General features: G+C 34.4%; 1 long non-coding RNA gene across 1 annotated transcript in view; it reads right to left on the bottom strand.

The window, feature by feature from the left end:
• Positions 1 to 487: 487 nt before the first annotated feature.
• The window catches only part of LOC111083654, an 8,073-nt gene continuing 1,941 nt past the window's right edge, over positions 488 to 6,619 (bottom strand). The window contains exon 2 of the long non-coding RNA XR_002609164.1: positions 488 to 892. This is a non-coding gene — a long non-coding RNA (uncharacterized LOC111083654). The remainder of the gene's footprint in view (positions 893 to 6,619) is intronic.

Here is a 6,619-nt window from a genome sequence, read left to right as displayed (position 1 = left end):
CTTACTTACGATCACTACCGCGCTTGACTCAATTGCCTATCTTTATCTCTGCCTGTCTGCAAATCAATTCCGATCAATTTGTCTCACCTTATCCGGCGCACTTATATACAGGAATAGAGGGCGCCTAGCACATACTGGATTATTCTTGATGTTCCCCGATACTTCTAGAATATCATGACGTGTTACCATAGTCACGTGACTACCGCTGTTGTAACAACAGTGTGGTTTCAATATTATAGTCATATAGTTTTCTAATTCTTGAAACACTCTTAGGGACTAGATAAAGAATGTAGTGTTTGAAAATATAATAGGCCTAATATTAATTTATTATGACAAACATAATTATAATCATGTTTCGCCTGCTTGTGAAAAGCGTTGACATCATAATAATTATTATAGTAGGTTTTGTTTAGTTATTGCCTGGAACTTAAAAGGGTAAATGTAACAAAAGAAACCTATACAAACAGTAACGTCATAGGCTACAGAATAATAATGAATTATTTAATCGCTTAGGTTAAACCAGTCTGCTAATTCATTAGAAAATAGATTGTTTAAAAATGTAAATCTGTACCTCCATTCCTCCGAAACAAATCGGGCAGGCTTTTGGACAGCTTTCAACAAAACCTCGCAATAACATTATTGCAAGAAACGGCGACAAAATCTTGATACACCGATGTGTTAGCATTCTTAAAAAACAAACAAACTATAGTTGATCTCCTTTCAAGCAACTAGTGCGTAATAGATTTCTAACTTTTAGGTCTTTGTATTCGTTCAGTCAAATCCAATACTACTGGGGCTAGGTGTGTAGTGGTACTATTTGTAACTCCATCTGTCGTCTTTTCTCAGGTGTGTTACAGTCTGGAGCATGCTGTATAAGAAGGGGTTTGTCACCCTGTAAAGATAAAAAGAAGGAATGATTATGATGAAAAACAATCTTTGTAAATTTAAACGAATGATTTTATTGGATTTAGTAAGAAAAAGTATACAATAAAAATCAGTAAAAGTATTTTGGAATTTTCTTTCTTTGTCTCACAAATGCCAGTAACACACACACACACACACGTGTATATATATATATATATACGTTGAGGTGTAAACTATTATAACTCCGGGATTTGGATTACTAGAAATTTAAATCTTGTTGTTTTTTTGTTTTCGGAAAATCCCCCTTTTTTACAGAATTGAGACAATATAAAAAGGCATCTTCTTAGTCGTTACCGTTTATTATCTAAAGGCAGTCATTCAAACTATCGTCTCATTATAGAGTAATATTTTTTAATAAATAATTTCATCATAAAACCTCATCTTTTTATTAACACCAAGTATTTTTGTTGACACTCACCATACTAATATAGGAATACAAAAACTGATATATTTTTATGACGATTTTAGCTATTTTTCAGTGGTATTTCAGGTTTTAATACACTATATATTTGTTTGCTAATTGATATTGGGTGTATACTATTGTAAGAGTCCTATACTTAACATCTGTTGTATTAAGATCTCTTACTTCATTTTTAGATGAATGGAATAAAACTATACTTTTTCCAAACTCAAAATTAATAAAAATGGCCTTCTATGAGACTTCATTCTAGTAACACTCAACCCAGAGTTAGGAAAGGGGGCTAGAGTGTTCCGACCATCATTGTCGTAGACATTAACTTAACATAAGTGGATTTAAAATAAAACAATAAAGCAGTTGATGAAGAAAAAAAAAGATTACCTGTGTCTCCTGTACAAGTTCTTTTACAACCGTGTCAGCAACCAAAGATTTTCACAATTTATGTTTATACATTTACAATTGTGTATGTGTTGTTTTCAGAAAAGTCTAGAGTTAAACATACAAATACATGTAAAACAGAAACACGATATCAACTATAAATTGCGATTTATTTTATTAAATTTTTTGGTAATTATTAATATCATTTGTTGCGAGCGTTTTGGACCATTATTCGAAAAAGGAAGGTCCACCTTTCAAAAGCGCTCGGGTCATAGAATTTTTATTCATTAAATAATTTACAAAATCCCATCTCGCGTTCATCAGATATGTAATCAACCACAATTTTCTTAAGATTTCTCTATATTTATATGATTTTACTTCTTGCAGTGGCTGGTTACCGTGCTGGGCTACGCATGAGAAGTCCAAAGTTCGAGCCGGCTACATGCTGCTGAACACGCTTCTAACTTCCAATAGTAAGCGTGTTATAAAAGTGGCAGTCAATCCCGTTATTCGGCTAACAGTAGGCGTGTACATGGCGAATATTGCTGACTGGTACACCTTTTGAACTTTCTCTAGTACGCTTAGGTACGGCTATACCAGAAACTTAGTCTGTTAGCCTACGTGTCAAATAAGGTGCCGTTCAGGTTGAAAAATTCCAAACTTCTGCAAATAATTAATTTTCAATGTAATTATGTCAGCAAAATGGATAGGCTTACTTGTTCGTTTCGTTATGTATGTTAATTTTTAATAAGAATTAATAGTTATTACTACACTTTCCACAAATTAGGAAAATGTACATCAGAAGGATTTATTGATATTACTCAATGTTAAAGCAACACTTAAAACGACGAATCTGGAATGTTGACCACTTAACACCCTAAACTTCTGTTTTGTTTTTATATTTATAAAACTTTTTCTGTTTAACGATTTATTCTTTTAAACCATTTTGTAGTTGACTGCCGGTTGCATAGTGTCCACTAATCAAGGCTATGTGGTTGAACTGGTATTTATTACGACTACAGGAATAACTTTGGAATAGTTTTATTTTTTGATATAACAAAATACACAAATTCTCCTTTTTTTCTCACGGTTCGCCAGCATGAGCGAAAAATAGACATTTCTTACTTATGAAATTACGTGAATACAAAGAAAAAAAACTACTTTTAGTTAAAGTTACACAATGCTATCTGTGCCACTAATCTGCGCGCTCTATCTGCCGCGAGGAATCGAACCCCTGATGTTAGTGTTGTAAGTCTTCATACTTACTGCTAACCCCCCGAAGCACAAATGGAAAAACAAAAAGCCAGAGCAGTGTCGTAAAGAATTAGTGTTTAACATATATATAGAACAGGCTGACTCACGTGTTATACATTCAAAACTTACACCTTAATTTTCTTGTAATTATCACCACAGTTCAATAAAATGTAACACATTTATACACGGTGATACAAAAGCCGTACACCACCAAATTTCCTTTAGTCCTACCCTTGTAGCCGTTCGCAACGTTTATGTTTGTTTGAATTTATGCACAAAGCTACACAATGGGCTTTCTGTGCTCTGCCCACCACGGGTATCGAAATCCGGTTTCTAGCGTTGTAAGTTCGCAGACATACCGCTGTGCTACTGGGGGGCCGTTCGCAACGTACACCGTTAAGTTAATATCACGACACTTTGTCACTCAGGTGCGACTTTCGTTTTGCGACACTTACGGTGCTATGGTTGTATAATTTGCTTCAAATCTTTCAGGTTATTTGGTAAAGGTGGTAGTAAACGACTGTTGGATCACAATTTATTGAACGCATACCTCTACCCTAGATTAATTGTCCTAAGCAGTGGGTCGTGACTCCACAGGGGGACGTGGGAGGCTCCAAAGGGGTTCGCAAAGTGTTATATATTCATAGAAAGTTGCTTTATCTTCTCAACTTTTCACTGTCTGGTTTAACTACATGGAAATATTTCCATTTTCTATGGTTTTAGTTAGTTTCAGATCTTCGTGCAAAGCTACAAAAGTGCTCGTTGCACATAGTCGTCCCTGATTTTGATCTAATAGACTAGAGGGAAAACAGCTAGTCAACATCACCCACCGCCAACTCTTGAGCTACTCTTGTCTGACCGAAGAGTGTGATTTGACCGTCACTATTATAGCAACTCACGGCCCAAAGTACCCAGTGCGTTTCTTGTTGTTTTTTTATGGCTAAGTTTATCACTGCTAAGTTGGAGACGGCTAGTGCAAATAGCCCTCGTGTAGCTTTGTGCGAAATTCGAAACCAAACCAAAGAAAGTGCCAAATTTCGGTATAAGCTTATACAAGTAGAAAGTACAGTACAAACTCTAAAAACCCAAGAGTGAAACCATAGGAGAATATGTTATGTCAACTACACTACATCTGCTATATCCAATACCAACGAGGCCTTTCGCTCAATATTCGAACTCATCAGGATATGACAGACATAGTTGCGATCTAAGCACTAAGTTTATATACGTCTATATCAAGTTTCATGAACAAAAACTGTTAGGGTGTGAATCAGATTAAGCAAGTGAATTATAGGGGTCACCTGGCTTAACCAATTGCACCACTGTACAGTAGTGTGTTGTCTGTCAGTCAGTCAGTAGACACTAAAATGACGTCACATAAGGGACGTTTAATATTGAAACTTGTACTGTCGTGACATCAGTAAAACGTGCGCATGCCATGAATCACCAGAAAAATTATGCACTCTGTAGGCTACACTACAGCATGACATGTGAACTTCGAAAGCAAGAAATAAAAATATTTGTTACTCTTAATTTTGGTTTTATTTACTCTTGAAACACCACTTTTGGGGACCTTGCGGAAATATATCTAGTTACTAATTTATTTCATTTACAAATTAGATTTTTAGGTTAGAATTAATAACACAATATTATTTATTTCTATACTGTTTATTTATTTATAATCTTTATTTGAATTACACAAATGAAATTGTTAATACTGAAACTGCTGTAGTTGATCGTTTATCTATACAATATGACAATGTTATTCTGAATACCATCTATGTGTACAAGTTAATTAGTAAAGTACATGTACTACTGAGTTGCGTTAAATTGCACCACAATATCTATATTCATATTTTTACATTTAATGTCACAAATTATAAGATAATTAGTTAATAATTGTGAGGTATAGATTTGAATATTGGATATTGTACAAACCTTTTTAATACTCTAAGATTTGAAACTACTTATGTTTAAATAAAATGAAGTTGCAAAGCTTTTTGTTTCACTTCTTAACCCGAAACTTTTGCAGACTGTTGTTTAGCCAAGTGAATACATGATGCATTCATACTTTTATATAACACATAATTAAACACTTCAAGTTGTAAACATAGTTACCTTCCAGTGTACAATAAAATGTGTGTCCACAATAAACCAGAAAAAACTTCATTCAAAACTACTTTCAAAATAGCAATTTTTATTCCAAGACAAATTGTTGTTACAAGAGGAATTTCTGTATTTGTTGACTTCACAAATCTTTCAAAACACCACTCTATTGCCTGACAAATTTTACTTGCACTTGATGATGCCTTTACCAAACCACCTCTAATTTTTTATGTTGTAAAATTTAAGTTTCAAGTATTTTCATCTGCCAAGCCTCCGCTCCAAACAAGTTGTATAATACATTATTTTTGTTTTTTATGTGTCTTTTTGACTACATAACCAGCTATGTATCCTTGTTCTTACAATCTGAGGAAATCAGTAATGAACTGCTGTTCAATAAATTCACCATCTTCACGTCTTAAATTTTCCACACGTATTTGGAATGAGCTTTAATATATGACATATATCAAGTATAACGTAAGTTGCCTTCAGTGGCATAGCGGCATGTCTGTGGACTTACAAGGCTAGAATCCGGGTTTCGATACCCGTGGTGGGCAGAGCACAGATAGCCCAATATGTAGCTTTGTGTTTAATTACAAATAATACAAGTTTTATATTTTTCATTGTTAAAATGGAAAAACCATGGCTGTAATTTTCCTGGCAACATATAGGTACCCAGTGGCAACTTGGACCATCACAAACAAGTGCCCAATTTGTAGTTTCAACATGTGACAGTTTTTGTAAGCATATTCTCATCAAGGTTGCTCGTTCTTTGTTCTATCATGCCATTAATAAAGAAATAGCCAATAGGCACCTTCCAGTTGCTGTTCAGAGAAAGAACCAATACGTCGATAACAAGAATAATTTGTATCAACATCAACATAGCCAAGAAATTCCTTTCCATCCTCCTCACATGTTTTCTTATGATCATTTCATCTAGCATTAAAGCACAAGTATCTTCATTTGTTCCTTATTTTCCATTTTTTGGTCACGTTTTGTAATTCACTTAATGCTTCTTGTGTAAAGCCTAGTGCGTCATTAATGTTTTCACACCACTTTAAGTAACAGATGAATGTGGTAGAGCAAGACCAAGACTGAAAGTACATCTTAAAAAAATGTAGGCTTTGTAGTAAAACTGCAGTGAAAAATCAAAAAGACCACAAAAGTGGAAGATATGCTTTGTAAGTCAATTTTTTTTGTTCTGTTAATAATCAATGTCCTTTTAAAGATTTCTAAAGGGGTATCAAAAAAGGTGATTTTCAGCATATCAAACCATTGGTGGGTATTAAATTTTATTTTATTTTCAGAGCTTACACAATCACGTTTAATGAAATAACAGTTCGTTTCATATGTCTGTTCTTTTGTTGTGAAAACTTTAATTTTTTCCAAGTTGTGTTCAAATGATCAATTGTTTTGTCCATTTCTCTTAGTTTTAATGCAGGGCTATCACTGATCATGTAGAGGCCCGGCATGGCCAGATGGTTAAGGAGCTCGACTCGCAATCTGCGGGTCGCGGATTCGAATCCCCGTCACACCGAACAT

Source organism: Limulus polyphemus, unplaced genomic scaffold, assembly GCF_000517525.1.
Source record: "Limulus polyphemus unplaced genomic scaffold, Limulus_polyphemus-2.1.2 Scaffold10522, whole genome shotgun sequence".
NCBI classification, from domain to species: Eukaryota; Metazoa; Arthropoda; class Merostomata; order Xiphosura; family Limulidae; genus Limulus; species Limulus polyphemus.
The sequence above is the reverse complement of the archived record's forward strand: the minus strand, read 5'-3'. Positions and strand labels throughout refer to the sequence as shown.